Here is a 24589-nt window from a genome sequence, read left to right as displayed (position 1 = left end):
AGTGTCCGCTTCTGTGGCATTAAGTGCGTTCACATCGTGCAACCACTACCACTGTCCGTGTCCAGCACGTTTTCATCTTGCCGAACTGAAACTCGTATGCATCACTGATTTTTATAACAGGCCCTCGGCGCTTACTGTCACATTTTTCTCTCTCCTTAGAAACCTTGTTTTAAATTATTTTTTATTAAGACTTTATGTTCACAACAGTTTTAGGTCCACAGGAAAAGTGAGGGGAAGGAACAGAGATTTCCCACGTGTCTCCTGTCCCCCCACATGCATAGTCTCCCCCGTCAACTTCCTCTCCAAAGTGTTAAATGGGATACCGTTGGTGAGCCTACAGTGATACAACATAATCACCCAAAGGCCATAGTTCATAATACCGTTCACGATTGGTTTTGTACATTATATGAATCTGGACCAATGTATGAGTGTTTATCTACTGTTATGGTATCATACTGGGTACTTTTACACCCTTGAAAATCCTCTGAGCTTTCCCTATTCCTCTCTCCCTTCCCCCAGTCCCAGGCAATGCATGATCACTTTACTGTCTCTATAGTTTTGCCTTTTCTAGAATGTCACCTAAATGGAATCATACAGAATGTAGCCTTTCCAGATTGGTCTCTTTCATTAGTAAAATGCATGTAAGTTTCTTTCATGTCTTTTCACGGCTTGATAGCTCATTTTTCTTTTCACTGAACAATATTCTGTTGAGTTCATGTAGCACTGTTTATTTACCTGCTCATCTACTGAAGGATCACTTGGCTGCTTCCAAGATTTGTCAATTACGAAAAAAAAAAAAGCGGCTATAAACAAGCCTTCTCATGTAGGTTTTTGTGTGGACATAGGTTTTCATTTCACTTGGGTAAATACCAAAGGGCATAACTGCTGAATCATATGGTAAGAGTATGCTTAGTTTTGTAAGAAACCCTCCAACTGTCTTCCAAAGTGGCCTTGCCATTTTGGGTTCCCACCACCAATGAATGAGAGAGTCTCATTTTCCACACCCTCAGTAGCATTGGTATTAATGGTGTTTGTTTGTTGTTGTTAATGTTTATTTATTGTTGCAGGAGCACAGCCGGGGAAAAAGGCGGAGAAAGGGGTCCAGAGGATCCGAAGTGAGCTCCCTCTGACAGCAACGAGCCTGATGTGCGGCTCGAACTCACGAACTATGAGGTGAGTTAAAGTCTAATCTGAGCTAAACTGAGCTAATCTGATCTAATCTAGTCTAACCTGAGCAAAAGTCTAATATCAGCCAACTGAGCCACCTGGTATTGTCAGTGCTGGGTTTTGCCCATTCTAATGGGTTTGTAGTGGTGTCTCATCTTTGTTTTAGTTTTTATTTCCCTGATGACATATGATGTAGAGTATTTTTTCATATGCTTATTTTCCATCTATATATCTTCTTTGGTGAGATGTCATTTAAGGTCTTTGGTCCATTAAAAAAAAAAAGGTTTATTTATTTATTTTGAAACAGAGAGAGCACAAGCAGGGGAGGGGCAGAGAGAGAGAGAGACAGGTGGGGTGGGGAATCCCAAGGAGGCTCCATGCTATCAGGACAGAGCCCTGTGCGGGGCTTAATCTCACAAACTGTGAGCCGAAATCAAGAGTCAGATGCTTAACCAACTGGCTTCCCTATTCCATTTTTTTAAATCAGGTTTTAAATTTTCTTGGTGAGGTTTAAGAATTTTGTAGATTTTGGATAACAGTCCTTTATCAGACATGCTTTTGCAAATATTTTGCCCAAGTCTGTGGCTTGTCTTCTCGTTCTCTTGAGATTATCTTTCCCAGAGCAGAGTTTTTCATTTATCAATTATCCAGTTTATCAATTACTTCTTTCATGGACCATGCCTTTGTTGTCATATCTAAAAAGGAATCGCCATATCCAAGGTTATATGTGTTACCCAATCTTATTTTCTAGGCGTTTTATGGTTTTACTTTTTAAATTTGGGTCCATGATCCATTTTGACTTAGTTTTTTTGTAAAGGGTGTGAGGTATATGTCTAGAGTCACTTTTATTTTATTTTATTTTATTTTATTTTATTTTATTTTATTTTATTTTATTTTTATTTTATTTTATTTTATTATTTAAATTTTTTGCATGTGAATGTCCAATTGTTCTACTAACATTTGAGGCTTGGAAATGTTTTTTGCTTTGATTCTTCTTAGCTTATACCCTGTGCCTTCCTGTCTGAAAAACAGTGATCCATTCTTCAATATAACCCAGAGATGAGGGTTTTATTCAAGAAGCTAAGGTGAGTTAGTTCCTTGGCCCCTCACAATTCCTTAAACCTGTGGCTAGGTTTATTATTATTATAATCACAATTCCTTAAACCTGTGGCTAGGTTTATTATTATTTCAATGACACCTGCCGGTTTAACTTGCCTTAGCCTGTGGGACTTTATTAAGCCCCCGAGAATAAAAACTAGTAAGAACCTACGTGTTTAGCTGGGCCACACTGTAGTGGTCTCCTTTGTGGCTGATCTAGGTCTTTCTTTCCATCCTGACTATAAATGGACTCTGGGAACTCATGTATCAGGCTTCTAGAAGTCAAGCATGATTTTCCAGAACTAGGTTTCTGCCTGTTGCTCTGGTTCTCAGCTCCAGTTCCCTGCCTTCCCTTCACAGATTTTATAGGAGCTACAGCGATGTGCACTCAGCCCTGGGCTCCAGGCCTGTGTTCCTCTTGTTCACTGTCAGAGGCCTCTTTTACCCTCTCTACTGCCTCGTGCCTGGACCTTCCATGACCGTATAACTTGTCCAAACGGGCTGACTTATCTCTGGGTCCTCATCCTTCCCTTTTGTCTATCCTGCTGAAACCCAACCCTATGTTCCGTTCATTTCTTCAAGTGGCTTTCACGTTCTTCTCAGACAATGAGGCTATTTTGAACTTACAGTACTCAAGACTACTGAATGCCTCCAGAAGGAAGAGAAACAAAGAATCCATTCCTCAGGTCCCCAAAGCAGTCGGTTTTGCCCAATTTGGATGCATGTGTCTAAATCCTAATTCTACACATCCAACAGAGATTGTTACTTCTCAAACAACATCTTTTCTGCTCTTTTCGAATAATAGGGTGTATCTGGGTACAGAGCTGCTCAGGAGGACTGCATCGTCCTGGGTTTTGGTAGCTAGGAATAGCCATGTCGCTAAGTTCTCAAGAATGGAGTATGAGCAGAAGAATAATGTGCAACCCTTGTCTCGCTTGCTTGGAAAATACTCTGGAATCGTTCCTCACTATTCTAGCTGCTGGTGGGAGATGAGAAAGAGAAAGCCTTGGGAACTACATGTTGATGATGTCAGGCCTTTGTTACTCTCAAGGGTACGACTTCCTGAAACAGAAAGTTTCTCATGGTCTGTGCCATTAGGAGACATAGAGTAAATGTCTCTTTTGCTGAACCGTTGTCTTCTGGGTCTGCTTCTCAGCCTTCCCTCTAACTAATACAACATCATTAATAGAAGTCTTGTATTTGATCATTTTTTAAAAAGATCCAAAATTGTCTCATTCTTTTGTAGGTTTAAGTAGCTGACAAAAGATCAAAAGCCCTTAAATGGCAAATAATTAAAATACTGCATATTCTACAAATCAGTCACACTTCTATTTTGCTACTTGATTCACTTTGGCGCTTTCTTAAGAGGTGAGGTCAGGGAGAGGGAAGGCCTTAGATGATATCTATGCTTCATGAGTCAGGCAAATAATGGGTTACAGTCAACTCGATTTTTGTAGATATAATAATGATTGATTACCTCTCAATTGACAAGACTGATTATATGCTGAAATGAGAACCAAATAATTCGTTAAAGGAATCTCATTGACCGCACTGTAGACTCATGGGAAGATATTGCATATGCAATGTTCAAAGAAAGTGCTTGCATTTCTTGGAGAAGCAGATATTGGACAAAATAGAAGAATCAGGGATAAGAGGAAGTCAATGCCTAAGGCATATGTAATCTGGAGCCATTATCACTTTAAAGGATTAATGATTTTTTTGAAAATTATGTTGAGAGAAAAAATAGGAGATTCTATATTAATGATTTCCAAACTATTTAGGGCCACAGGCTGCCCCAGAAAGTTGATGAGACTATGGACACCTTTCCTGAGAACATCCACAGTTATCCTTCATTTTGCATACGACGTGAGATGATTCACAAACACGCACCAGCTCAGACACATTCACAGATCAGAGATTAAGAACATGCTTTCGTGGGGAAAATTCAAAGAATAAATACTTTTCTTCCATTCAATAATCACTATGTCAAGCCAGCATTTATTGCTTACTCATTTGCCAATACAGCCTGGGCCCAATATTGAGAGAGCTAAAAGAATACATCGTTTTTTGGCATCGCATAGCTGACAGTCCAGGGGAGAAAATAAGCCTCGACAACTGATATTTTACAATGCAATGTGATGGAATGGGTGTAGGAATAACATGCAGGGAAAACATAAGAGGATCAAATCTCCAACTGTCGGAGCTAGAGCAAAGGTCTGTTGCTGCTGCTCCTGCTGTTGTGGTCGTTGTTTTGCCTGGGTAATATTTGATAGAGACCCAAATAAACAAAAAGTGACCAGTCCTATGGAAGGAGTATTTGTAAGTCTGCATTCATACATGATGATGCTGATAGTCATTACGGATTACATTTTACGTGTCAAATATTATTTTAATAGACATTCAATTCTCGCAACAGCCAACAGCCACGAGGTACATGTCGTTCTCATTCCCATGGCAGGCTCAATTTCAGTGCCTTGTTCTCATTACCCAGCTAGCGGGGACAGATGCAGTCAAGTGTCTGCCACACTGTTGGCCACTGTGCTTTGTTAACCGTGAAACCATCAGATTGTCTTAGGTCTTTACTTAAAACACTGTACTGGAGGACAGTAGAGGATGTTTACCCGGATGCCAACTAATCATAAAGGTTCAAGTAAGAAAGTTTGCGGACAGGGCATTTTCAGGCACAATGAGCCAAGGGAATAAATATGACTTCGCAAATTTGATAGGTGAGGCACAGGGTTTAAGTCAGTGGTGCAGAGCCACACAGCCACAGGAAGAATGGTGACGTGTGAACGCCAGCCTTCTGACACCTGGCATACGACATGTCTGCTGCCTCCCACTGGTCTCCTACACCTGGGGAACAGATACCATCTGAGGTTCAGAACTAGTGCAAGAACAGCAATGGCCACACCAAATGCAGACCCAGAATTTGGATCCAGGTCTGCATTGTGCAGCTCAAACCCAGACACGAGTCACTTGACCAAAGAAGGCAGCAAACTTCCCATTCCTATCCTCCCCCAGAAAACAGAAGTGGGATGAAGAGGTGGGGAAGAGGTACGGCATAAGAAATGCGCATCCTAGCTGATTGACTAAAATTGGATGTTGAATATTGGATGATTCAAAGCCAGTTACAAGTTCTCAATCTGCAAACTCGGTTCCTGGCATCCAGTAATAAAATGGCAAATTAAAAAATACGCACAAAACTTTCCCGCACAAACTGACATTTTCCAGAAGGTCTCCATAATATGTACACCAACATTGAAGAATATTGTCAAGTTCTATAAAAATAATGGTATAACTATAAATTTTAGAAATGGTACCAAATATAGGAGACACAATCCTTTCCCTTGAATTTGCTCTCTCAGACCTACTGGGATGTTCCTGCCAGAGTCAATGAACAGTGTAAGAAGTTCTCATGAAATTGACACAGATTTCTGTTTGTCAAACCAACCAACTCATGACAAATACTTGTAGATTTCCATTCGTTTAACTCACAGTTTTGGTGTCAGGCCAAACACACTATGCCCACACTGTTAAATGTACATTAACACTTTCAATGGAGAAACAAACATTAGTTGGTTCATCCTCTCCCATTGACAGACCGTCATCATTCATGCTGCATAGAAGCATACATCTCGGAAGCTCATGGCACATGGCACATTTCCCCCTCGATTCAGGTTTCTTGTTTATTACCACATGCACATTTCTCTGGGATATTTTTAGTACGACGTGTTATCCTAGACTGATCATATGTTCACAGATTGTGGGGAGCCTGTGAAAGACTTTCCACTGTACTTGCTACCTGGTACTCAGGCAGAGTAAACTGTAATGTGGAGACAGATGGCATGACCGAGTGGGAGAGAGACTCTGTCTGCAAAATCAGGAGAGCTTTGCTCTAGCAGGGGATGAAAGAGGAACGAACGAGTCCACCCCAGCATGAAAATAAGATGAAAATATAAAAGAATGTCCGTGTTGAAGGTCATTACTTTTCATTTTGCCAAGATCTCAGCACCAAGTGAGCCTGTGAACGTTCCAAGGAAGGCGATAACTCCGGGTGCTCCACATGGTGAATGGGGCCTCGCTGTTCAAGCCACGGGGGTTTAATATAGGGTTCCATGCATGATACGTTGCATGAGATAATTTGACACAGTCACTCAAGGACATGTTGCCTAATACTCCCTGTTCTGCATTAGACAATAAAAAGAAGTAATGTTTTTGCTGGGGGTTGTTTGTCAAACTGTAAACGAGACCTCACTAGTTTTATATACCGTGTGCTGTTCATTTTCATCCACTGGCTAAAACCAAGATCAAATTAGTTTTCTTCTTTCAAATGAGAAAAAATCAAACCTGTTTTTCCTCACAGTCTCATCTTACTGTGGTTTAAGTACCTTCTATGGAGTGAGAGGAGACTAGCCAAATTGGATTTTGCTTACCTTTCCCACAGAAACTGCGGCAGGGCACTTTTCCCCAAGATGCTTACTTATTTTTACAGTTTTAATGCACCTGCTTGTGCTCATAAAGAAGCATACCGATTGGATTGTTAAAACACAAGACATCTATCTGATACAAACCGGCCCAATTCCAAGGAAGTCTCTGACATATTCATGCATTTTCCATTCCCCCAGTTACAGACCCAGGTCACTAATGTGATGAAATACGGGTCACTGACCTGTCAAGAGGTGCAAAACAAATCAAGGACGAGCAAGAAATGTTTGTTTTGGTTATAGGGCATTTTAAATGAATGTTTATTGCTGTAACAATTTACACTTAATTAAGTGTTGTTTCTTACACTCTCCAAAGACATATATTACATTATGCTTGGCAACAAGAGGCTGCAACAATTCCAGATTGAGCCGGTGGGCTGATGCTTCTAGAGCAGGAATGGCTGAAAGCAGCTCCAGGGGCTTCTGGAACATGTCAACCTGGTCATTCTGGAAGCAGCTCTACTTGTTGCTGGTTCTACCAGTGCCAACTTCATCCATGAACCCCCAAGGATCTTACCTCCCAGCTCATATACAGTAGAGATGAAATAAATGCATGCCTTCTGACGCAACAGGATCCCAAACACTGTGAAATTATCACATTAAGCTGAATCGAATTTGTAGGTACAGGGTCACATTAACTTGTGCTATCCTGTTCAGTTAAATAGAATATCAGAGGGTTCTAATTTTTGATTTTGTATTACTTTATTTATTAATTAATTAATTTAATTTTTTTACTTTTATTTTGATCCAAGTTAGTTGACATGTAGTTGAATAATGATTTCAGGAGTAGAACCCAGTGATTCATCACTTAGATATAATACCCAGTGGTCATCCCAACAAGAACCCTCCTTAATGCCCATCCCCCATTTAGCCCACCCCTCACGCACCTCCCCTCCAGCACCCCTCAGTTTGTTCTGTGTATTTAAGAGTCTCTTATGGTTTGCCTCCCTCTCTGCTTTTATCTTATTTTTCCTTCCCTTCCGCTATGTTCATCTGTTGTGTTTCTTAAATTCCACATATGAGTAAAATCTTATGATATTTGTCTTTTCTCTGACTAAATTATTTTGCTTAGCATAATGCATTCTAGTTCCATCCACGTTGCTACAAATGGCAAGATTTCATTCTTTTTGATCACCAATATTCCACTGTTTATATGTGTATATATATACATATATATACATATGTACATATATATACAAATATATATAAATACATACATATATAAAGAAGATATACATATGCATATATAGACATATATATACATATATATCTTTATATAGACATATATATACATATATATCTTCTTTATATATTATACATATATATATTCTATACATATCATATCTTCTTTATCCATTCATCAGCCGACGGACATCTGGGCTCTTTCCATAATTTGGCTACTGTTGATAGTGCTTAGAATAGCACTGTTATTTGTTAGGACCATCCTGGTTGGTTGAATGGATTGGTTATTTGGGAATTATCTAAAGACGCAGTGTTGAAGATTAGAAGAGCCCAGACAAAGAGGCAAGACCCCATGTACCTAACTGAGTCTCTCCTTGCATAGCTTTCTAGTGCTGGATATATTTCCAATGCACCCAACAGCTTCATCAGTGAGTAATGACTTTTTCTATTTTGCAGAGGTGTTATGATGATGTGTGTTCGAAAAGCACTTTGCTACTTCTTAAACAAATTAATTTTAAAAGAGTACTTATTATACTTATTATACTGCTTAATTATAAAGATAAATACCCATTGTAGAATATACAGGGACAGAAAACCATAAAGCAAATAATCAAACTCGTCCTGAATCTTATCGTCTCAAAGTACCAGATATTAAATAACTAATCATTAAATTCTTAAAATATTTCTTTCCAGTACTTTTTTTGCCCTACATGTATAAGTGTTTTACTTTAGGAAATTAAGATTCCATTTCTCATATTGAGCATTTCCTTATATCTATGAACATTTCTCAAAAGCCTGCTTTTTTTAAATGTCAGAATGATACTTGACGTTAGTTGATGTACAGCTTCTGAAGTAACCATTCCTCTATTTTAAATGGTTACGTTCCTTCTTCTTTTCCAAAATCAGGAAAATTTCGTAAGTATTGGGGCATGTGAATTGCTATCCAATAAAAAATGAGAAGATTTAAACATATGCTCCACAAAAGAGAATATATAATTGTAGACTGAGAACGCGAATAAGCACTGAATAGCATTAAACATCAAGAAAATTCAGGGACACCTGGGTGGCTCAGTCAGTAAAGTGTCTGACCCGACTTCAGCTCAAGTCATGATCTCACGGTTTGTGGGTTCGAGACCCACTTTGGGCTCTGTGCTGATGGCACATAGTCTGCTTGGGATTCTGTCTTCCTCTCTCTCTGCCCCTCCCCCACTTGCTCTCTATCTCTAAATAAATAAATAAATAAATAAATAAATAAAACTTAGAAAAAAATTTAAACTTAAATGACAATGCAATGCCACCATATATCCACTAAAATATTTAAAATCAAGATAGATACTGTTGAATGTTGGTAAGGATGTGGAGTAATTAAAGCCTTCATATACTGTGGAGAGCAGTGTAAAATGCTGCAATTTAGAAAATCTTCACCTACTTTCTTAAAAAAGTGGAAAAATACCTCACCTGTCACCCATTGATTAAAAAAAAGATGGGCCTCCCCCCAAAAACCTTGCTCAAAATGGTTCATTGCAGCCTTATTCATAATAATTCATAAAAGGAAACAGCTTACATGTTCAGCCGTAGGAGAATGGATAAATCACCCACGTTATATTTTAACAGTGGGAATTCTGCTCAGCAATAAAAAGAACAAACTACTGACATATATGTTAACATGGATGGATCTCAAAAACTGTACGCTGAGTGAAAGAAGTCTGACATAAAAAAGTACATACTCTAAGATTCCATTTCTGCAAAGTTCTAAATCAGGCAAAACTAATTTATGGTGAGCTTGAGGGTGAGTCTTTGGTGGAAAGAAACATTAGTGAACTCTCTGGAGTGACAGTCATGCTCCGTTTATTAATAGGAGCTTGGTTTCCTCGGGACACGAAATGATCACTTACGGTGGGTGCATTTCATGGTATGTAAATATCACCTGAAAAGAAGAAACCAGAACTGTAAACAAGCATTGAACCCTAGCTAATGATATGCATACTAATGATATGTGTACAATGACGTGTGAGTCTGCCACTTAGTCTGAAATTCACTTTAAAAGTCAGAACGCACAAACACGTGTGTAATAAAACATGAGTCTAGTAACATGCTCACGGTAGAATTCAGTTAGTGGACCTATGGGTATTCGTTCTGAAATTCTTTCAGTGCTTCTGTGTGTTTACAAGCTTTCACTACAAAATGCTGCGGGAGAAGGAGGCAGTCCCAGAATAGGACCGAGGATTCATCCCTCTCTTGTGTTTCCGTGGACCCTTTAACAGATTGGAATCAGAGACATGAACCAAATGTGAAGGACCGTTTTTAGATATTCAAAACTTCGTGATTCTCTGAAGATGTATAGTATTTTGCTGCTTTAAGGCATAAACTGTATTTTTAGAGTGCTTTACGCTCATAGCAAAATTGAACCAAAAGTGCGGAAAAGTCCCATTTACTGCCTGCCGTCAAGCAAGCATAACCTCCCCCAATATCAACAAGCATCTCAAACCAGAGCGGTACCCTTGTTACAACTGGTGAACCTCATCATGATCGCCAGGATCCATAGTTTACATTATTACGGTTCGCCATTGGTGTTATACATCCTATGACCTTTGGCAAATGTCTAATAACACAGATCCACCATTGCAATGTTTTACAGGACAGATTCACTGCCCTACAAATCCTCTGTGCTGTTATGCAAACCTCCCACACCCATCCCTGACAAGCATTGATTTTTTTAATGAATCCACAGCCTTGCCTCTTCAAGAATGTCATAGACATGGAATTATATAATGTATAGCCTTTTCAGATTGGCTTTTTTTCACTTAGGAACACGCACTTCAGTTTCCCCTGTGTCTTTTCACAGCTTGAGAGTTCATTTCTGTTTGGCGCTTAATAATACTCTATTGTTTGGATACACCATTGTTTATTTATCCACTCCCTTCCTGAAGGTTTCAAGGAATTCGGGTCTGTGAATAGCTGTGAGTGCCAGCTATTATTTCTGGTAATATGTACTTGAAGAAGCCCAAAGGGTAAGCCCTTGTCTTTCTACTCTATATATGGAGAGGGGAGGGGATGTGTCCCAGGGCAGAAAGACCCAGGCCCCACAGAATTATGTTACCTGTTCTATGTCTTCTAGGCAGAGATTCACTTTTTTTTTTTTTAAGTTTATTTATTTATTTTGAGAGAGATAGAGAGAGAGAGAATCCCAATCAGGCTCCACACTGTCAGCACGGAACCTGTCCCAGGGCTCGAACCCATGAACTGTGAGATCATGACCTGAGCCAAAATCAAAAGTCGGACGCTTAACCAACTGAGCCACCCAGACGCCCCTCAGAGATTCACTTTTAAGCTATTTTAAATAAGAAAAAAGAAAGTTTGGGAAGAGGCCTCCTATTTAGTTTATAAATCCGGTCTGGGGGTTCTGAGGAAGAGGACCAAAGAAGTGAATGTCTAAGGGCAGCAGCAAGCCAGACCCTCCAACTGCAATCCTACTGCTCAGCAGCAAGAGGGGCCCCGGCCTGTGCCGACATCTCTCAGGGCAAAGGGCCAGACAAAGATCCCGATAAGGAAATGCATACAAAAGTCAAAGCAGAACTGAAAAGCTTTCCTCCAACCTATTCTCCCTGACCTGCCTTCCAGCGCCCTGTGCCCTGACCGCAAAAGGATCGAGACCCTGCCCACACAGGCATTAGTTCTTGGTGATTTGCACTCTCTACATGTTTGTTTGGTTTGTTTTCTTAATTTGTGTTTGTTTCCCTCACTCAGGCCTTTTCTGGGAGTTTCTGTAGTTTCCCTAGGATTGATTGTTTCAGGAGAATACAGCCAGCAGCCAGCCATGTCCACTGTTGTAACAGGTCCTAGATGCTTAATTAGAGTATTCTATGTCTGGTGATATACATTGGGTTTTTTTTTTTTAACTTCTAACCGATTTTTTGAATTTAAATTTAAGGCACTTGCCCAAATTTTCGTAAACAAATAATTCTAGGATTTATTAAACCCAGTATTTCTCTGCGGCGAAATGTATTTATTTTTACTTTGATCCTTATTGTCAGTTTCTCTTGTCACTTTTAAGACTTTGGATCAGCGGGGCGCCTGGGTGGCTCAGTCGGTAAAGTGTCCAACGTCAGCTCAGGTCATGACCTCACGGTTTGTGGGTTTCAGCCCTGTGTCGGGCTCTGTGCTGACAGCTCAGAGCCTGGAGCCTGCTTCCGAGTCTGTGTCTCCCTCTCTCTCTGCCCCTCTCCCGCTTGCACTCTGTCTCTCTCTCTCTCTCTTAAAAATAAATAAATATTAAAAAATAAGTAAAAATAAAAACTAAACGACTTGGGAAAAATTCTTAGGTTCCAAGCTTATGTCACTACTTTCAGTTTTCTGTACGGCCAGTTTAATTTATAAAGAATTTTACACAGTGAATTTCCTTTTAAGATCTCCTTGAACAGATTTCCTGGATATTACTACGTGCGGTTTCTTTTATCATAAAAAAAACTATCTTTATTATAGATTTTATTCATTCAAAAAAATACTCAAATATTTTGCAAATTAAAAAAAAAAATCCCCAAGCGCTGATGGCTCGGTGCCAGCTCTTAACATAAAAATTGAGAAACTACCAGTATTTTAAACATAACTAGGAAAAGGAAGTAACTACCATAGAGTTGAAATCCCATGAACGCACAACTTGCTGGATGGTTGGGTTTCATTCTAAATGACTTTTCCTATTTTAGTACAATAAGAAGTTTTTCCCAAAGGACCTGTGGCATTGTATTCCAACAAGAAAACGCGTGGGTAACTCTACTGTTCCGATAGCAACATGTCAATCATTTTATGTAATTAATTTCCTAATGATCCCGAAACATCTGCTTTATACCTGGATGATCTTACTCTAGCACGAGGCACTTTTCTGGAACATTTTAAATGTGAAATTTATCGGGAAGCCCGAGCAAATACGTTGCAGACAGTGTGGAGAGGAAAAACTCAGGATCAAACCTTTTGCCCATGAAGTGTATAATATTTTCTTTGACAGAAGCAAAGTGATATATTGCATGTCACAGCTAAGCTGTAAAAATACCATGACCTTTCATCAGTCTCAATTATTAGAAGTAATAGCTTCAGGCTGAAACTGCGCGGGAATCCCTGACCGTATTTAACACAGAAAAACTATGGAATCGAATGCAAAGTGCACGGCCAAACTGTGTCGTGATAAGGTTGTCCAGTGGTCCATTTATCATTTTTTCCTGCTTACTCTGTGGCTGACATCTACTTATTAAGTCTTTCCCTGGGTCATTTCACACTGCTGAAGAGGCAAAGTAGAAATCCCATCAGGAAGCCTGCGCTTCCAGAGAGAAGGGAGGCGTTTTATTTGTGATGCCATCATCATCTTATTAGGGGAAAGGAAAACTGTTGATCCTGATAGTACCTTCCTGCTGTTCAACAGTCACAACCAGTGTGGATGATGCCCCGTTGAGCAGGAAATTTCCAAGAAAAAGTAAACTTCTGCTCCGCGAAATGGCAATATTTTTCAGTAGCCAGGGATCACGCCTTGCTGGTGGACCGAGCCCTGTAAGCAGCCTGTGGAAACCTCCCAGAGGAGGAGCAGGGGTGGGGGGAATCAATAGGAGGGGTGATTGAAGGAAAGGGTAAATCTTTCATTGAACTCCATGGGCTAACCTGCCTCAAAAAAGCCATTGACAATATTTCATTGAAAGGAGTAGCGACAATATGCGAATAGATTGCTTTTGACCAGGGGTGGAATGCAGAAACCTTTATTTTTAGTATTCTTTAACTGAGATTTAGCACTTTACTGAACTAGGAATTGAGGACACAGACCACAGCCATATTCACAACACCGCTGCTGTGTCACCAGCAGAAATCACGAATCTCACATCTCAGCTGTAGAGATATTGTGACCTACTGTTCACGCCCACCACTGTTTCAAAAATATAATATTCTTGGGCCCGCCACTGGTTCTTGTTATGTTAAAAGGAAATGCGTACCTCATTATATCACTTTTTAATAATTTGATAACAAACTGAAGTTCAGTAGCATTGATGTTTTGAGGAATCCTTTGGATTTCATTTTGGACATTGAAAACCCTGTTTTGAGAAGAGGTTCTATATGCCTCATCATAGCACAACAATCTTAACAACTTTTGTCCTGCATCAGGTTGAATCTATTAGGGAAAGCCCCTAAGTGTTTTTCCAGGGTGTGTGTGTGTGTGTGTGTGTGTGTGATCTTCATGCACAGGCATAGACTCATTCAGATCACCATGATGAACCCAGTCAATTTCCAAGAATTGTTTTTCTCACTCTCAAAGGTCTAGACGCAGCAATGACATATAAAAATAATGGCATTTAAAATAAGATGTGCTTCTGGGGCACCTAGGTGGTTTAGTTGGCTAAGCGTCCAACTTCGGCTCAGGTCACGGTCTCATGGTTCGTGAGTTTGAACTCCACATCAGGCTCTCTGTTGTCAGCACAGAGCCCGCTTTGGCTTTGGATTCTCTGCCCCCTCCCTCTGTTCCCTCCCTGCTAGCACTCTGTCTCGTGCTATCAAAAATAAACATTGAAAATATTTTTAAAAAATAAATTATGATGTGCTTTTAAATATGTCAGCTATTATGACACATTCTAAATATATAACTTACTTAAGGGTTGGAGGCTTAACATAGACCTACGACGTCCTGAGGACCCTTTTGGGCTGTAGGAACCTGCCCAGGGTGGAGACAGGTTAAGGATGCAATTGTATTTCCTCTAAACCTCTGAGTTCCTTTTGGTGACTCCTTTAAAATGAGCGTCCTGCAGCATGAACAACTGGAACAATGAGACCAAACCAAGAGAGTCTGTGAGGGGTAGACAGTCACCAGGGCGAGGTGAAATTGATGGGCTCCATCAGTGCAGCGGGGTGGACCGTCACCAGGGCAAAGTGAAACTGGTAGGCTGCATCACTGAAGCAGAACCCCTGGTTTGCTGTGCGGGCCTCCAAACAACCTGGATAGGTCCTTACAAGGTAAGAGGCAGCTTGAATCACCTGCCAGGCCCAGAGGGCACAGAGCCATCTTGCAACAATGAAAGTCAGGTGAGACCTGCCTCTTCTTATCCCTTCCCCGGATCCTACCCCACCTCAATGCTGGAGCAGGGTTTGGAATCAGAAGCCCCTCTTGGTAAGACGGGGGAAGAGAGACAGAGAGGGGTGGGGGGAGACAACGAAGACCTTCCCCCTAAACACACGCTGCCTTGACTTCCTATCTGCAGCAGTTGCCAGCTGGGGGAGGTGAGAGAAGTCGACTTTAAATCAAGTCTGGAGTTTTACTTACCAAACACATCTGGACATTCTAATTTCTAAATCAATATTCTGTTTGGTGGCTTAGGGATCCATCAGATTTCTTATTAGCTTCATCATCTCACAGCTCAAGACACAGCCCCGGGCAGAGGAAAAAAACAAAAACAAAAAAACAACCCTATAGAATGGTAACAGGACAGTGGAATGAAAAATTAGGAGGAGGTATGGTCACACCCCATGAGACCGTTCGTTGAACATAACATTTACACTGATTTTTGTCTCTTTCTGCAGGTCCATGAAACTGCCACACCAGCTAGTTTTCTTTAGTCACAGACCCCCCCCCCCCCCCCCCCCCCCGCCGCTGTCAGGTCCTGCTTCACAGGTTTGTTCTTGCCTGGAAAGCCTTTTCAAAATTTCATCCCAGGGCCCTCTACACTCGACCCACCCAGCCAGTCTGCCTGAATACATTGCTTCAGTGATATCTTATTTAACAGCCCACACTGATTCTTTCCTCCGAATTTCTATCGTCCTTTGCAGGACCATGTATTTGACTTATCATCACCATATTCTATGTTTGCATAATTGTACACTTTTATATCTGTGCTGATCGATGAACTGAGGGCCACCATGAAGTTATATACCCCTGAGTTATACATATATTTACTACCTGATTAAATCAAATCGTTTTAATTTTTTTTTAAACGTTTATTCATTTTTTTTTTCAACGTTTATTTATTTTTGGGACAGAGAGAGACAGAGCATGAACGGGGGAGGGGCAGAGAGAGAGGGAGACACAGAATCGGAAACAGGCTCCAGGCTCTGAGCCATCAGCCCAGAGCCCGACGCGGGGCTCGAACTCCTGGACCGCGAGATCGTGACCTGGCTGAAGTCGGACGCTTAACCTACTGCGCCACCCAGGCGCCCCAGCGTTTATTCATTTTTGAAAGACGCAGAGAGGCAGACAGTGAATGGGGGAAGGGCAGAGAGAGAGAGAGGAACACAGAATCTGAAGCAGGATCCAGGCTCTGAGCTGTCAGCACAGAGCCGGACATGGGGCTTGAACTCATGAACCGAGAGATCATGACCTGAGCCGAAGTCAGACGCTTAACCGACTGAGCCACCCAGGTGCCCCAAAATCGAATTTTAATATATTCCACAGATACCTTAAATTTGAGTGTCATTCTATAAGGCAATTATTATTCACTTTTTCGCTTAAACATTTTTAATATATAATGCTTTTTTTTCCCCTTTTTATGTGCTTGCCCTTCAGCACCTACAGAATTTTGCAATCTTTTCCTAAAGTAAACAATAAATCATATTGTTGTTGATTTCTTTTTGGAGATTGGGGGCATTTCTGGTCTTAGAAAATCTGGAGGTTCATTTCTTCTCATTTCAAATATAAATGTAAATAAAAATTTATTCCCAATTACATATGCATATACATCACATAGATCTGGGAATATTATGTCTATATATGAATATTCTAAGGATGTGCTTTAAAGGTATCTCTGGGTTTTATTTAAAACCCATGATAGTTTGTAGGCAGCAAAATGATGTCTCAAGGGTCTTGTGTATCTAGAGAAGAATTTCAAGAATGTGAGCTTCCCAGCTTCTGAAACAATAACTTCTTTCATTGGATGTTCAGTTGCTCTTTCCCTGGCATTTTCTGTTTTTAAATCCAAAGGTAAATTTAACAAGTATCTCCTCTTGTTAAATTTACATTTACATTTAACAAGAGGAGATACTTCTGTTTGTCAGTTTCAAAAATGGTTCCTTTCATTGTGGGTTTTTTTGTTTCGTTTAGTTCTGTTTTCATTTTTTTGTGTTTTTTGGCTTTTTTTAACCAGTAAATCTTCTGAAATTTGAACTCTACCCTTATTTAACACTGTGATTTTTTACTTTAGAGGTTAAAGTTTGTAATACATCCCCTTCTCTGTCCCTGAAAAGTGGGAGACAGGAAAGACCACTTGGGAAATCCCGCTGTTAAAACTATTCCCAATGATCCTATTTAAGGCAGATGATACTTTAGAAAGGTATAATCTGCCACTAATCTGTATTTTTTTTTGATATTGTACTGAAGTAACGGCCACCAATAAAATAGTCTCTTGCCATTTGATCCAACATCTACCAAAATAATATTTCACTTTTGAACTCACACGAGAAAATTGTTTTTCATGGTTTTGTGCCTTTCTCAAATGCTTACCAACCAAAAATAATAATTCATAGTCTCTTGACATTTTCCCTATTTGTGTCCATTTGTCAACACATCTTTCGATATTTGGGTTAATTCCCCTCTGAGTCACACTTCTAAAACATTGAAACACAGCTGAGAATTCGTAGTATCTGCATGTAGATTGATTCTATTCTTCCCTAACAACAATATCTAATGTTCCTTCCAGCTTATAAAGTTCACCAATTTTTACTTCTCTCTTATTCTCTCGTAGTGAAATTAAAAACAAACGAGTAATACTGTCTGTGGGCCAAAGTGTCCCACTGCCGGGGTCTTGTGGGTAAGCCAATATTTTCTACGTTGCTAGGTGACTAAGAAAAAAAAAAATCAAAAGAAAAAGAGCATTTCATGCAATGTGAGTAATATATAAAATTAAATTTCCAGTGTCCATAAAGTTCTTTTGGAACACAGCCATCCCATTCATTTTCAAAGTGTCTCTATGTACATATTGTCTTTGCTCATCACTTACATATTGCCATTTCTGTAGTCTATGGTTCCATTCATGCCACAGAGGCACAATTGTATCATGGCAACAGAGGCTGTGTAGCCCACAAAGGCTCACATATTTACTCTTTGGTCCTTTACAAGAAAAGTTCAAGATTATGTCTGGTATCTGGAACAATTCCACCAATGGACTATGGGCCACCAAGTTGTGATTGAACTTGATTGCCATAGAGTAAGTCTTGAAATATCACCTGTCTCTCTACTAACGATGTTTAATAGCTCTTTGGCACTGTAGATGGTGATTCTTCCTAATTCTTTTCTTCAGTTTTTGTTTGACCAATTGCATATTTCTTTTCAAAACAGGCAAGACGATGAAATACATATACACTTGAGCAAGGTAAAGGAAACTCCTGACACGGCATCATCAGCTCCATGCACTGACATACCCACTGATATGTATTTTGGTCAGAATGTATACCAAAGTCTGATAGGATGCCTACCAAAATTTAGTATATATCTAAACTTGAACTCCAGAGAAGTTTTATTATTTACTTCACCTAATTTCTCCCTCCAAAAATGCCTACTAAAAAAGTTCCTGGTAAATTTCATAAATGCATGCTTTTAGAATTTCAAGAACTTCACTGTGGTGCTATATATATATTAATTGTTTTTTTTTTTTTCAAAATGAGGGACATTGAATATTTATTCACCCCTTCATCAATTGCAGGAACATAAACTCAAACTGAGAAAAAAGACCATTTATTGACTAAGGTAATTGGAAAACCTAGGGTTAAAAATGATGCTAATTGGGATGAAGCTTGGTTCAGGTTGTGTCTGCTCTCCTCCAAGTGTCATGCTCATCCTTGGGCAGGAAGAAGCAAACAGTGGCTCCCTAATACCCATTCTCCTAAATTCAACTCCAACAGAATAAGGGAGCATCAATTCCTAGTTGCTGTAGAACAAAAACCCAGATTCACTATGATTAGAACAACTTGGGAAATACAAAATACTTAATGTGACGACGGGGGAATGGGAGCTGGGGTTGGACAAACCTGGAGGACAGCCCCTACCCTAGTCAGTATTTGCATCCCAGCCAACAGCTGATGCTAAGAAATGGAAAGGAAGGTGTCCCCAAAGGAGAGCTGAGGTTTTTCTGGTTAGAAGGTCAAAGAAATACAAGACTAGCAAAACTGTTAGAATTAAATGATTCTCACTGCATTTAGAAAATTCAGCAAAATTGTAAATGATATTGTCTATTGCCAATTCCTAGTGTTCATGAAGAAAGTTCTAAGATGTTTGTTGGGCAGTAAGTCCTCAAAAAATATTGTCTCATTTAATATTTTTAAAAAATCGTTATTTGAAAAAGTAAATCAGGAATGACTACAAGGTGGCCATCCATGTTCAGGGTTTCATGAGGCACTATCTACCCAGGTCTATCACAGTAGACTTGTATTAGAAGCCTATTCCACATTCCACTGATCTACTTACCAAACAGTCATTGGAGAAATGTGAAGGCATGAAATGTGTATTATTATAAATTATCAAATAAACCCCGGGTATTTACTAATGAGTTTGTTAAAATATTTCAGGAGTCAGAAAAGCACAACGTTATAAACAACGTCCAGAAAGAGTATTCAGCACATTTTATCTTAAGGTTTCCACACCATCCTTTTGATTTTCATCCCACTGAAATTTTGTTTCCATCTGGACCGCAACTTTAAAAAACTGACCGATAAGATACCAATGATCTCCAATGTGCTAAACAGATAATCCTGAACTCATGTATAACTTGATCTTCTTGGTCTTTTGGTCCTTCTCTATCCTACTTTTTGTTCCTAAGTCAGCTGAACTTAATACACATTGACCACCAATTCTGTCAGTTACCCTGGGCCTTAAACTTTTTAATTGGTATCTATCCTAATTTCCCCCCTTCTTTTCTGCTTATAGCACTCCAGTCTTCTTTACAGATGCCTCTTCCTTTGACTGCTTTTCAGATAAATTTCCCTGATTTGCAACCTAATAATATCTGCTTCTCTGTTCACTCTAGATGCCTTTTATTGAACAACATGATTTATTAAAAACCATTTCCCAAGGAGTCTCCAATATACCTAACTACCCAGCTCTTTTTGTTGAACTCATTTTATATATTTTCTTGAATATCCACCTGCAAAGTTATTTTGAATCACAATTTCAACGTATCTCAACCTGAATTAATTGTCTTTCCTCCAGTTTAGTGCCTCTGTTATGTCTTTAGTTAGTTAACATATAGTTAATATACAGAGTTATATTAATTTCAGGTGTACAATGTAGTGATTCAAAAATTCTATACATTACTCAGTGCTCATCGTGGTAAGTGTACTCTTAATCCCCTTCACCTATTTCACCCATCCCCCCATGCACCTTCCCTCTGTTAACCATCAATTTGTTCTCCATAGTTAAAAACCTGTTTTTGGTTTTTCTCTTTTTTTGTTTGTTTGTTTTGCTTCTTAAATTCCACATATGAGTGAAATCATATGGTATTTGTCTTTATTTGACTGACTTATTCACTAGGCATTGTACCCTCTAGATCCATCCATGTTGTTGCAAATGGCAAGATTTCATTCTTTTTTATGGCTGAGTAATATTCCATTCTATATATGCATATGTACCACATCTTCTTTATCTTATCTATCAATGGACATGGGTTGCTTCCATAATTTGGCTATTGTAAATAATAGTGCAATGAACATAGGGTTGCATATATCCTTTCAAATTAGCATTTTCATATTCTATAGGCAAATACTCAGTACTAGAATTTCCAGATTATATGGTAATTCTATTTGATTTATTTTTTAATGTTTATTTATTTTTAAGAGACTGGGAGAGAGATAGAAAGAGGGTGTGAGCAGGGGAGGGGCAGTGAGAGAGAGACACACAGAATCTGATTCAGGCTCCAGGCTCTGAACTGTCAGCACAGAGCCAGATGTGGGGCTTGAACTCACGAACCGCGAGATCATGACCTGAGCTGAAGCTGCATGTTTAACTGACTGAGCCACCCAGGTGCCCTTCTATTTTTAATTTTTTGAGGAACTTCCATACTGTTTTCTACAGTGACTATACCAATTTACATTCCTACCAATGGTGCACAAAGATTCCTTTTTCTCTACAACCATGCCAACACATTTCTTGTGTTTTTTAGCCGTTCTAACAGGTGTGAAGAGATCTCTCATTGTGGTTTTATTTGCATTTCCCTGATGATGAATGATGTGGAGCATCTTTTCATGTGTCTGCCATCTGTATGTCTTCTTTGGAAAAATGTCTGTTCATGTCCTCTGCCCATTTTTAATTGGATTGCTTTTTTTGTTTGTCTGTTTTTTGGTGTTGAGTTGTATAACCCTCTATGAGATATATCATTTGCAAATATCTTCTCCCATTCAATAAGTTGTCTTTTTGTTTTCTCAATGGCATCCTTTGCTGTGCAAAAGTTTTTCCTTTGATGTAATCCTAATAGTTTATTTTTACTTTTTTCTCCCTCAGGAGACATACCAAGAAGAATGTTGCTACAGCCAATATCAGAGAAATTACTGCCCGTGTTTCTTCTAGGATTTTTATGGTTTCAAGTCTCATATTTAGGTCTTGCATTCATTTTGAGTTTATTTTTGTATATCGTGTAGGAAAGTGGTCCAATTTCATTCTTTTGCATGTAGCTATCCAATTTCCCACACCATTTATTAAAGAGATGGTCTTTTCCCCATTGCATATTCTCATCTCCTTTATCCCCTAAAATCAGGAGCAAGACAAGATGTTCATTCTCACCATTTTTATTCAACATAGTCCTGAAAGTCCTAGCCATAGTAAGCAGGCAAGAAAAATAAATGAAAGGCATCTGAATTAGTAAATAAGGAGCAAAGTATTCACTATTTGCAGATGACAGGATACTATATATAGAAAATTCGAAAGATTTCTTCAAGAAACTACTAGAACTGATAAATGAATTCAGTAAGGTTGCAGAATACAAAATCAATATACAGAAATCCATTGAATTTATATATACTAATAATGAAATTGCAGTCTAGAGAAGTTAAGAAAAAAGTCCTTTTTATAACTGCATCAAAAATAATAAAATATCTAAGAGTAAATTTAACCAAGGTGAAAGACCTGTACTCTGAAAACCACAAAACTTTGATGAAAGAAATTGAAGATGACACACACAAATAGAAATATATTCCATGCTCATGGATTGGAAAAATAAATATTGTCAAAATGTCCACACTACCCAAACCAACCTATAGTTTTAATGCAATTTCTATAAAAACACCAACAGTATTTTTCACAAAACTACAACAAATAATCCCAAAATTTATATGGAACCACAAAAGAACAAAGCTGGAGATATCACAATCCCAGATATTAAGATAAATTACAAAGCTCTAATCAAAACAGTATATTTGGGGTGCAAAAATAGACACACAGATCAATGGAACAGAATACAGAGCCCATGATTATATGGTCTATGTGTCTGTTTTATGTCAATATCATAGAGTTTGATTACTGTAGCTTTGTAATATAGTTTGAAATCAGGTAGTGTGATACTTCCAGCTTTACTCTTTTTCGAGATTGCCTTGGCTATTTGAGGTCTTTTGTTGTTCTGTACAAGTTTTAGGAGTGTTTGTTATATTGCTATGAAAAACGCCATTGGAATTTTGATAAGGATTGCATTGAATCTGTAGGTTGCTTTGGGTGGCGTGAACATTTCAACAATTTCAATTCTTTCAACACATGAGCACAGACTATCTCTCCATTTGTTTGTGTGCTCTTCCATTTCTTTCATCAATGTCTTACAGATTTCAGCGTACAGGTCTTTCACTTCCTTAGTTACATTTATTCCCAGGGATTTTATGACTTTTGTAACAATTACAAGTGGGATTGTTTTCTTAATTTCTCTTTCTATAGATTGTTATTAAAACTTCTTTTTATCATACTTGGATCTTCTCTGCTTTATCATTCATACTTCTCACAGCCCAAGCTTCTTAAAAGAGTTATAAATTACAATCCCCTTTTTCTAGTTCTTTACTTTCTACTCTAATAAATTCACCGTAAAATCTGGTTAGTCTCACCAAGATCATAAACGAGTCAATTATCAATTTCAGTAGTGACTCCTAAATGTTTGCGTTGCTTGATTTAGTGGCATCTGTGCTGTTGACCACTCTTGTTTCTTGAACCCCTCAAGACCCATAGTTTCAGGGACATTTCTCTGTTTTTTGTTTGTGTGTTTTGTTTTTGTTTATTGGTTCTGCTTGTGTTTATGCTCCTACATCTTGCAGTGATATGTCTCAGTAGCCTTTCTAAGTCCCTCTTTGTGGGACAACTATTAAAATTGTTTTGTCTTCCAGGATTCTTTGCTTGGTCACCATGCATCATTCCCAACCCAATGGTTCTCATGCATGTTTCAAGCCCAGCATACCAAGGACCCCAATACGCAGTAGCAAGATCACATTTCTAAAATTAAGTTGGAGAAGGGAGATTGTGTCTATTTTGAAAAAGCCCCACAGGTGACTCTGACATGTTGTTCTTCATGAGTCAAGGTTTTTACTCTTTCTGGCTGACCTCATCCTTACCCAGTACTTCATTACCATCTATGTGCAGATGACTCACAAATTTTTACCTTCAGTTCTTATCTATTTTCTCAGTTCCAACTTCATATATTTAACTGCCTCTTGCCACTTCAAACTACACATCCTACCAGCACTTTCAACTCAGACCGTTCAAGTTGAAATCATTATTTTCTTCTCTCGAAACTGTTTACCACCCAGCACACTGTATCTATAATTATCTAAGGAAAAATCCTGGGCTTCATTTTGCCTTCTTTCCTCTCCGTTAGTCACCACATCCATAAGTCCTTCAGTCATATTGTTTCTCCTTTCTCAGCCACTCTCATTACATCCCACTTATTCCTTTTCTCACTGATATTCCCATTGTTTAATCTTTTGTCTGGGCTATTATTATCATCTCCTAACTAATGACCGTGCCTCCAGCTCTGCTTTCTGCAATCTATCTTCCATTCAGCTCCCAGAGTAAAATTTTAAAATGCAGCTCTTATCATGTCACTCTCTGGATTACAACTCTTTTAAACTCCCACCATCTGCGGGATAAAGTCCAAATTCCTCAGCCTGATGTTAGATCTCCACTGTCAGCTGGGTAGGAACAAAGTTCACTGACATAGTTTCATATATTTATTCAACAAATATTTATTGAGTATCAGCGGGAAATATTCTAGACACCAGAGGTACTGAAAAGAACAAATAGGGAAGCTCTCACACTAATGAAATTTGCATTCTAGGTGACAGACAACAATAAACACGCACAAGCACGCACACACACACACACACACACAGCAGTAAATTCCACGTGGAAAATTAAAATAGAATGATGTAATTGATATAAACTAAATGGCTCCTCTGTAATAAGGTGGGAAGGCATCAAACAGAAGATAGCTTTTAATTTGACACCTGAGTAAATGAAAAGAGCCAAAATCCCTGAGAAGAGCATTCTTAGTGAGGGAGTGATATTGCCAAGGTCCTAAGGGATAGACAAACTTGGCAAGTGTGAGGAACACAGAGAAAGGCAGTGAGGTTGGAGTGCGGATACTGAGTTGAAGACTATTATGTCAGAGAGATAAGCAGAGAGTTATACAGATTAGTATAGCAATAGTTATTGTTATGGACAAAGAAGTTTGGATTTCAAATTT

This window comes from Lynx rufus, unplaced genomic scaffold, assembly GCF_022079265.1.
Source record: "Lynx rufus isolate CCGP_SWC_20201006 ecotype Redwood Valley unplaced genomic scaffold, mLynRuf1.p SCAF_2, whole genome shotgun sequence".
Classification (NCBI taxonomy): Eukaryota; Metazoa; Chordata; class Mammalia; order Carnivora; family Felidae; genus Lynx; species Lynx rufus.
This window is presented reverse-complemented; position numbering follows the sequence as displayed.